We start from the raw sequence: 9948 nt of genomic DNA, 5'->3' as shown, positions 1-9948 counted from the left end.
CTCGGCCCAGTGAGGGCAAAGAGGACCCACACTCCCTGAAGCCTTAAAAGAAGAGTTCCTCTGAACTGTAAGTAGCAAATAGGCAGTGGAATAAGAGGAAAGGTCGTGGGTAGCCCCAGTGGCTCAGCGGTTTAGCACCACCTTCAGCCCAGGACCTGATCCTGGAGACCTGGGATCGAGTCCCATGTCAGGCTCCCTGCATGGAGCCTGCTTTTCCCTCTACCCATGTCTCTGCCTCTCTGTGTCTCTCATGAATAAATAAATAAAATCTTAAAAAAAAAAAGAGGAAATATCTTCCATATAAAGGTATAAAGACATAAAGGGGCTCAGTAGGTTTACAAACAGCCTGGGGTTCAGCATGATGAGGCCAGATGTGAATGAGAAAGAAATTGAGGCAAGAAGTTGGCAGACTCAAAGGGCCTTGTACAAAGAAGTTTGGACTTTATCCTGAGGTAGTGGAGAGCCATCCAAGTCTTTTATAATAGACATAAAGTATTCTAATGGCATGACAGGAAAATCACTGGGACTGTGGGAATGGTAAGGACTAGATACCAATAGGACCTTACTTTCATTCTGACACCCAGCCTAGAGGACTCACACAAATTAAGAAGACCAAGAGAAACCTTGCTTAAGTAATACCATCTTCCTTTTCTTCCACTCTCTGGTATCTTCCAGTTAGAGGAAAGCATTGTTCTCATGCATTCTTGGTTGAAAAATCACTAAACTTAACAATACAGGATAAGTTATTAGCTCTGAATGTTTTATGGACTATTTTTTTCCTAGAGCAAAGAGAAGCCCATGAGGTAAAAATGAAGGACAGTTTTCCCACCCTAGGTGGTGAGCAGACTATCCCAGGTAAATAATCAGTCTTTAGAAGTCAGGAGAAAACAGGTGGTCTAGAGTTTGTAGAGATACTAGAACAGGGGGAAAAAAAGATACAAAGGCAAGATAATGAGGAAGGTGGGAAATTAGGGCTGGACATGTAAAATGGAAAGAATGTAAGCCTAGAATTTAGAACCCTGAGTTCTAGTTCCAGCAACTAGCAGATGGCAGCTATGTGAAGGCCCTGGGATTTTACTCTATGTGCAACCTAACAACTTGATCTCCCACAACCTCAAGAGAGTTGCCAGAAGGCACAAAACTCCTGGATCAGAGACAAAGGACAGTGTTTTTACTAACAGCAACACTGACACTATCATCATTGTTTTGCCCCAGTCCCTTGACCACCAGTTCCTGTAGGACAACACAAAAAGGTTCAAGGGTATCTGTATGTGCTGGCTTATGGGAGAGGGACCCTGAGCTTAGCAAACTCCTGTCTTTTATAATGGGCGGCAAACAAATTATCCAACCTTTGCTCTGGAAGGAGACATTGTCTGCCTGCCATTAGAGTTCACTATACAATATCTTTGAAAAGACAGTCCAGAACAAAAGACTGTGTACAACACATGCAAAAATGCTAGCTCCATGGAGAGCTGTCTCCCAATAGTGTAACCCTAAATTCTTGGTCAGGTCATTTGTCTTTACTGTGCTTCTGTCCTTATCAAGAAAATGAGGAGATCATTACTCAATTCATGAGAGAGTCTGAAATAAAATTTCATTCCAAATTCACAAAGAACCATAATGATGAGTACTTAACTTTTTGTTATGTTGTAGTATTTTCTGATAGCCCTGCTGAAAATGTAATTCTGCTACTAGATATTGTACTAATAACCTACAACTAAGGGAAATGCAGCTAATTCCAATACAGTAAGACTAAAGGGTAACCTCTGAAACTGGAAAGATGTAGAAAGTTAATTAATGCTTTATCTAATTTAGCAATTGTACTTACAGACACCTTTTCAATTTTCACCAATCCCTATTCCTGAAATGTCCTTTGAACCTGCTCTTTTGTCTTCTTACTGGTTGCCTCAGTAGGTAATTATTTTCAAATTTTATGAATGCTAACAAATAGGTTTTAAAAATTTCTAAGTTTTGGGCCACCTGGGTGGCTCAGTGGTTGAGTGCCTGCCTTTGTCTCAGGTCATGAGCCCAGGGTCCTGAGATCAAGTCCTGAATCGAGCTTCCAGCAGGGAGCCTGCTTCTTCCTCTGTGTCTCTGCCTCTCTCTCTCTGTGGCTCTCATGAATAAATAAGTAAAATCTTTTTTAAAAGAAAAGTTTCTCGGTGGTGGAAGGGGAGGAGGGCGGGGGATGGGGATGAATGGGTGACGGGCACTGAGGAGGGCACTTGACAAGATGAGCACTGGGTGTTATTCTGTATGTTGGTAAATTGAACACCAATAAAAAATAAATTTATTAAAAAAAAAGAAAAAAGAAAAGTTTCTAAGTTTCATTACAGGGTTAAATGAGATAATATAAACAACTGTCTGAAGGTATCCAGAGCATACCAGGCATTCAATAAATATTAGTTCTTTCCTATTACAGTTCTAACATTCTAGGATTTGAGGGTACTAAGACTAAATCATGCCAACTTTATTATTTTGTAATTAAATCACAAAGCCATATTGTTTCCTAATAGTTTTAAAATAATGACCATTTTCACTGCTTGCCATATATTTTCAGAATCAATGTAATTTTGATTGCATCTACCAATGACAAATGGTATTTAAATGCCTCCATTTGCTAAAACACATTTGTAACTGGAGCATTACTTTTAATTATCTCCCATTTCAGGTTCCTTTTCAGTAAGCTGGTTTCTCTCTCCCCCAAATCAGTCTATCACTTTAGTTTCAGAAATGGAGGGAGAGAAGACATAATTCTGGAAGAGGGTGGATACTATTTAGGGAATTAGCCCACCCAGGCCAAAAGAGGAAGGTAAAAATGTCTGCCCCTCCTTTCCAGCTGTTAGTAGGAAGAAAAAGAGCAACAGAGTTAAGAGTGGGATGCAGTCAGACACATGCTTGGGCATCTGCAGTGCAGGGCTGGAAATCCAGGCCTGAGGACACCAGTTACACTGGTTATGGGCAACATGGAGGGCAGAGGAGCTCTTTTCCAAGTCCCTCTTTGGTGCAAGTCTTGGAACAAAGGGCTCTGAGCTCATTTCAGAGGGCCTCAACAGGCCCAAGTGGGCATGGCCAGAAAAACTGACAATGAAGTTTGCTAACAGTTCTTTGCTTCCCGTGTGGCATGGGCATTAAGGAAAAGGCAAGGAGTCTGTTATGGAGCCCACCATGGGCAGGCAAGATCACCCTATGGCAGAGGCTTTCGGGTGGTCATCATGACACAGGGGCCAAATGATAGATGTGGCAGTGACTCAAAGGAGTCTTCAAAACGGATGAAGGCCAACAGCAGGCTGAGTCATCACAGTTTTCTAAAGCACTGAGACCCTAAAAACCACGTATTATGCATTTATACACCAAAGCTATCAATAACAGATATAGGTAGGTTACCTAGGATCAGGCCTTAATGAGTAGAACCATAATGGAGCTAAGTTGACATCAGCTATCACCCCCACCCACCTCTCCCAGTTCCAGTCCTATGGTCCTGGCCTCATACTCTTAGATGCCATCTTGGAAAACAGCAAAGAGAACATAAGGGAATCTGAAACTGAAGGTTGTCCTAAGAATGTTAAGCCTAAGGAAACAGATCAAAGTTATTTTGTCTTACTTGTTTTATATCAGACTGAACTAAGCTGTTTTGTTTTCTCCTCTACCCAACAGATAGCCACTTGACGAGAAAGATCAGTGTGAGTACATCTGCGACCCCACTACATATTTTTTTGCGCTGTTCACTTTCCATTATTGCTGGGGGTGGAAGCAGTTAGAGAAGGCTCACAGCAACGGAGGAGCAGTCTTGAGTTTTGCTTTTTTTAGGATGTCAAACTCGAGTATTGTGTTATTTTTTCATACAACATCAACTATAATAGCTTTAGAGTGCAAAGTTATAACATTAAATAAAAAGAACTATGAGTAGCTGTACAAATTGCTCATTAGAGTTGATCACTTTTTTTATGCCAGCAAAGCTCTGCAGACTACAGAATAACCCAACTGAAAATCTACAAGTGATATTGTCCACAGCACGAAAAGATTGGTAAATACAGCCTTCAGTCTGTCAGCTAATGGCATCAACCTCCTCCAAATCAGGTAAGTAAAAACTGCATCTGACTTATGAGTAATGCAAAGCATGGCTCTTGGAAAAAATGGAAAGGTTTGTAGTGATTTAGAACCTGGTCATTTGAAAACTTGATTATAAGGTAAAATATGCAGAAGCTCTAAGAAAGATATAAAAATGTCATGCAAATAGGGGAGCAGTCGGGAAAGAGCTGAGATCAAATAAAATTTTCTCATGAGGTGTGCTACTTTATTTTCGTTCACTGAGAGACCATATATTGTGACAGTTAAGGGCACAGGTCCAGAAGACAGCTGCCCTGCTCTGGAATCCTGCTCTGCCCCTTACTGACTTTCATATAGTCACTCAACCTCACAGTGCCTGGGTGTGCTCACTTGTAAATGGGGATAATAAAGTGTACTGGCTTCACTGGTTGTTGAGAACTAAGTGTTAATGTGTGTCAGGTGCTTACAAGAGTGTCTAGGATGCAGCCAACTATTTAAGTCTTATCTGTCATGATCACTGTCAATAGCAACATTATTACACAGACACTACACTAGTCTGTGTGGGGCATGGGAGCAGAACCCCTGTTCTCAAAGAGCTTACAGTCTTACAAGTGGTAGAGATTAGACTCAACAGCCTTGAATGTTTTCCAGTTAACAGATCAATAGGTTGTAACATGAATGTGAATTGTCCTTTAAATATAAAGTGCAACATGTGTTGAAAGCATTGAAAATTACTACAAAGTGGTTTTCAAACGGTCTTCTGAGAAGCCATGGGGTTTGAGTGCTGAGTCTCCCCTTCTAAGGGGAGAAGGACAAGAGGAAGAGAAAGATGAGGGAAGGAGACAAGGAAGCTTACTGTATCTTTTTCAAGATCAATTGTCTTTTCACAGATTGGCAATCAACAATTGAGGTGTATGAGTAAACAAATTGCAAGGCACATGTATCTGTGTCTAAAAGTGCTTGGATATTTGAAAATCTTACCCAGCTTAAGAATTTTCCTTCCACTCTTGCTATTAACACAATAAACCATTAGATCTTAGGAAAAATAACAAGTTCAAACTGACTCTTCTCTTATTACAAGTTCCTGAGACCAAATTTTACACTTGATCCAATAGCAATGGCCCCAAAATACATCTTTTAAGAAGTAGATTGAGGTGTTCCATTTTTCAAAAGAAAAAAAAAATCAAATAATGGTGGCAATTTGAGTATGCAACAAACTTGTGTATCAAAATTTCGTTTGAGTTTTTTTTTTTATTCCCATAAGTTTTCCTCAGTAGTTGGTGCCTATTACTGATAATAAGTGGTAATAGAACTCAATCAATAAATAAGCAGTGAATCAAGGTTAATGAAAAGCCTGGTAACTGAGCTTGGATTATTTTCAGACACTTGGACTATGATTTTGTAGAGCACACATATTACACTGTTAGCTTTTTCTTGCACCTAAAGGAGTCTGAAACCACACCGTACATGGACTTAGAAACATTATATGTTCTCATTCATTTGGGGAATATAAATAATAGTGAAAGGGAATATAAGGGAAGGGAGAAGAAATGTGTGGGAAATATCAGAAAGGGAGACAGAACGTAAAGACTGCTAACTCTGGGAAACGAACTAGGGGTGGTGGAAGGGGAGGAGGGCGGGGGGTGGGAGTGAATGGGTGACGGGCACTGGGGGTTATTCTGTATGTTAGTAAATTGAACACCAATAAAAAATAAATTAAAAAAAAAAAGAGCTTTTATACAATGAAACAGAGAACCTGATCTTCACACCCAAGGGCTCTCAGGCCAAACCTGCAGGCTATTTGAGAAGTTGCAGGGTGATGAGCAACGGTTAACATTAGCTATGCTATTTGTGATGCATAGCGACTCATCCATGGGCCACAGGACTGAAAACTCTGTACTCAAGAATATTGCATCCTTAGTCTCCAAATGAACAGCAGTTTGATTTGACTGCAGAGTGGAAGAATTTGGAAAAAGCTTTTTCTAGCTTTAATTCCATGGAGCCTGTTTGCCTTCCCAACACCCTTTTGATTATTAGAAAAAACACCAAGTTGTAGGAGAGATCACACGGCGCCTCGGGAGAGAACGCTTACATCCCAAGTCTGCATTGTAACCTTGGGGACATTATGAAGCCAGTCAAGGGGGGGCGGGGGGGGGGGGGGCTGATAACAATGCCTTTCCCAAACAAACTGGAGAGGAATTTAGGGAAGAAGGAGGAAATTCTATCTATACTAAAAATCTCCAGCCTCAGCAGCCTGTAACAACAAAACAAGGTTATACTTCCTGATTTCCAGAAATTTGCCCACCTCAAAGAGTTCCCACAGCTTTCTGGAGCATTTTCCAGGAAATCTTTCTCTTATGTGCCCAGGAACCAGATCTCTGAAGCTCTTCAAGTCACTCTCTTGCTGTTGACTTGCAAGATAAGACCCCCACAGTGCAAAGCTGCTCATCTGTAATGACCCAGCAGCAAAACCCAGACCAAGTTACAGCTTTTCCCCCATAGTCAAGGAATCATTTAAAAGTGCTGTGCGAACTGGCTACTCAAACAGCCTACAAAACCAAACTGGCCTTGGGTACTGTCTAAATCCCACTCATTGGTTCCAGCTTTCCTGGTTCTCTCAACTTTTTTCCTTTCCTCTCTTTAACTAGGAGTTAATGAAGGCCTCTTAAAGTGCCAACATAGAACTCATTTCCCAGAGCTTACAGAAACTGGAAACCTTGAATGTATGCATTATGAAGTCAAACTAAATGGGATACATTATTCATAAATACATTTTGAAGTATGAGAGAGAGAAAAAGAGAGAGAGAGAAAGAGAATTATAGGCCCATACCTATTTCTAAACAGTGGCCCATACATAATATGTTTTAAACATTCAGGAAACCCAACGGACATTCACAATCCTGCTCAGTCTTCTCATGAACTACTGATCTTTACTATCTTTCCAACATCATAGCTGTGTAAATGTAGATTCTGTGATCTGAAAGTGCCAGGGTTATCTGGATCTCAAACTCGAGACCAGGTTACATTACACAATAAGATCTGCAGCTTAAGCTTCAGGAAATGATATGGGAAAAAGGAAAGATTTCTAATGTGTGTGATTCATTCCCAGTACTTTTGCATTTTAGAATTTCTAATATTTTTCTTGTTAATTGCCTGTCTCACACTAAACTCTAATTTCTTGAAATAAAGAAAATATCACTATTTCGCTTACTAATTTAAACCCAGATATTAAGTCACATAGTTGGCACTCAAAAAAATATTACTGAAATGACTTAGAGGCAGCTGAATAAGCCAGGTGGTAGATTGGCAAGTATGGGGCAGGTCCTCATTCTTTGATGAGTCTACTAAAGTGACAAGATAATCCCAAAGGGTGGAGAGACAGTTTGGCAAGAGGAATTGGGGATTATAGAACATTCTAGTCAAAAGGGATAGGAGATAAATGACCTTTGGTGCTTACAAAGCCCTGTAATAACTAATTTAGGGGAAAATCCAGAGTTCCTAACTCCTGATTTTAAGTGCCATATTCTCCCAAGCAGTGGCTGGAAAGGAGAGAAGCGAATGTCAGAATATGCTGGAGCTACTGGCAATTGACTCTCCAGGCTTCTTGTACCTCCTATAGATAGATACAGTGGCCTCCTGTTCCAAAGACTCAATTTAAAGGATTGAAAAGAGGCAATATTTGTAGAGTTGATCCCTGAACTGACCAAAGGCAAGAGAGGTTTGTGGGAAGATGGTGTCAGGGGGCTGGCAAAGAGAGAGTGTACCCAGGGTGCAGTTGGTGGGTTGACAGGGAGGGTGGTGGGGGAAGGTTCTGGGCTTTGAGGAGCAGCACACACACAGAACGAGTACTGTGCTGTGTTGTTTTAGCGGCAGCTGGCAAGTGTGGGAGGGTGTAAAGAGATCACAGAGGGGGAGCTGTGGGAATCACGGCGGCAGTGAGAAGCCACTGTCCTCCATCTTCAAGCCCTGACTGCTCAGCAGGATGGTGGGTCTCCAGACTCTGGGAGTCTTCTCCTCACCAGGGAGTCTCCAGCCAAGAATTCCTCGCACCTGAGACCCTGCCCTCCCTGTGTTAGGGCTAACTGGATATTCCTACTTCTCCCATGTCAGAAGCTGGTCCTCTCGGGGGCTCTTCACCCCATTTTCTCAGAAGTCTAACTCAGACATCTGTTCACAATATTGAATTTCTAACTCCAAAAGTTGAAAGGCTTCACACCCACTGCTGCTTCTAGTCTAACACTTGCTGCTTAACCTGAAGCCAGATAACTGTGCAATGACAAGTACAGAACTTCCCTTATGTTTAAGAAAAATAAAAATCTGACACAGTCTATAAAATGTAATGGTGAGCCAAGGGGACATTTCCACTGACTTAGCTTCTACTTGCCCTGTGACAGCATGATCCTGCTAATCTAACCTTTAAGCCACAATTTCGACTTGCAAAGTGATTTGTAACCACCTTTGCAAACCTGATGGTGACAGTTTGGAAATGCAACTGGATTCTGTGGTTACAAATAAGCTATTTTTGCGCACCTAGCTCTATACTTCGACATTTGTTCTACTTCGTAATCTACGCCAGTATGATCTCTACTAGCACCTTGGATTTATCTGGCACTGTTCTTCAGAAATACCTCAGGATGCTTTTCATAAATGTCATTTCTTTATTCTTTCAGGACTCTCATTGAAAAGATCCTTAGAGGCAGGCATAAAATAAGAAAAACATTCTTTATTTCCAAAGAGTTCTATTAAGCATTTCCTGTTTCAATGAGCTTCTCTTCGCCATTACACATCCTTTTTACCTTTCATGTCTGTGATTTTTCTCTTCTGTCTTCTACCTGCACCCACTATTCTAAGCTTATATGCTTGTAGGACTGTCACTTTTTTGGTTCCCTGGATCTTACTGTCATTATCCCCTTGCCATGTTCCCATTCTTTTCCTTTGCCTAAATTATATCAGGTGGAGAAGATTTCATCACATATTCTGTCCTCTGTTTTTATTTTTTCTTCTTTAATTTCTGAAAGCCAAGTTCTGAAAATAATATAATCCAGTGTGAACTTCTGGACTAATTTTCAAAGCCAGTCACTATGACTCCACTGGTTCAATGTTTCAAACATATTACCTTATTTCAGAAAAGCCAGCATAACTTCAGCAGGGATGGCATATAGTTGCTTAGCATAGTTTTTAAAATCAGACTTAAAACTGTTTGATGAGTCATATGTTGCACTATATGGATTAATGTTCTTTTTTCTCTGTTTCATGCTCATCTCCGAATTCTTAGTGAGAACCATGCTATGAAGTTAGCAACAACCTAGTCAATAACAGGTGTGGAGAGTTCCAGGCTACAAAGAGTTTACATCCAACCTCTGTGGAAATACTACCATTTTTTTCTTAATAAACACACATGCATCCATTCTTTGTATTCATATAACAAAAAAAAAAGTGTGTTGGCACCTACTGTATTCAAGGAAAACACTCAAGTCTGGTAATGTGGTAACCAAAGCCATTCAGTCTGTTTCCTCGCGGGAGACTAATCTACTAGTCACATTTTAAAATCTGAAACCTCAAACTTAGAGCACTCAGAAGGCAGGCAACAGGGCTCACTCTATGAGATCATAGAACAAGGAGGCAAAGGCCTAAAATAGGTGCCAGTGGGAATCAGACAAAGTGTCACCAAAGAAGTACAGTTGACTATGATCAATATGCTGTCATTCGGTCTCTGGGACTTGTCTTCTAGTTTAAGTCTTTGCCCTTGAACAACATCTCTCCTCTTCTCCAATGCCCTACCCCCTACACCCCACCCCCTGGTAATCACCTATTCTTTTTTTTTTTAAGACTCCACATATAAATATCACATATTTATATTTTTAAAAATATTTATTTATTCACGAGACAGAGAGAGAG

The 9948-nt window shown here is 40.7% G+C and overlaps 1 long non-coding RNA gene across 1 annotated transcript; it reads left to right on the top strand.

Moving 5' to 3' along the window:
- The first annotated feature begins 1069 nt into the window (after nucleotides 1-1069).
- LOC111094518 lies at nucleotides 1070-9455 on the top strand. Its single transcript, XR_005355287.1, has 5 exons — nucleotides 1070-1253; nucleotides 1831-1914; nucleotides 3658-3683; nucleotides 3955-4080; nucleotides 9326-9455. It is a non-coding gene; the product is annotated as an uncharacterized LOC111094518 (long non-coding RNA).
- Nucleotides 9456-9948: the final 493 nt, after the last annotated feature.

Source organism: Canis lupus, chromosome 2 (genome assembly GCF_011100685.1).
Source record: "Canis lupus familiaris isolate Mischka breed German Shepherd chromosome 2, alternate assembly UU_Cfam_GSD_1.0, whole genome shotgun sequence".
NCBI classification, from domain to species: domain Eukaryota; kingdom Metazoa; phylum Chordata; class Mammalia; order Carnivora; family Canidae; genus Canis; species Canis lupus.
The sequence above is the reverse complement of the archived record's forward strand: the minus strand, read 5'-3'. Positions and strand labels throughout refer to the sequence as shown.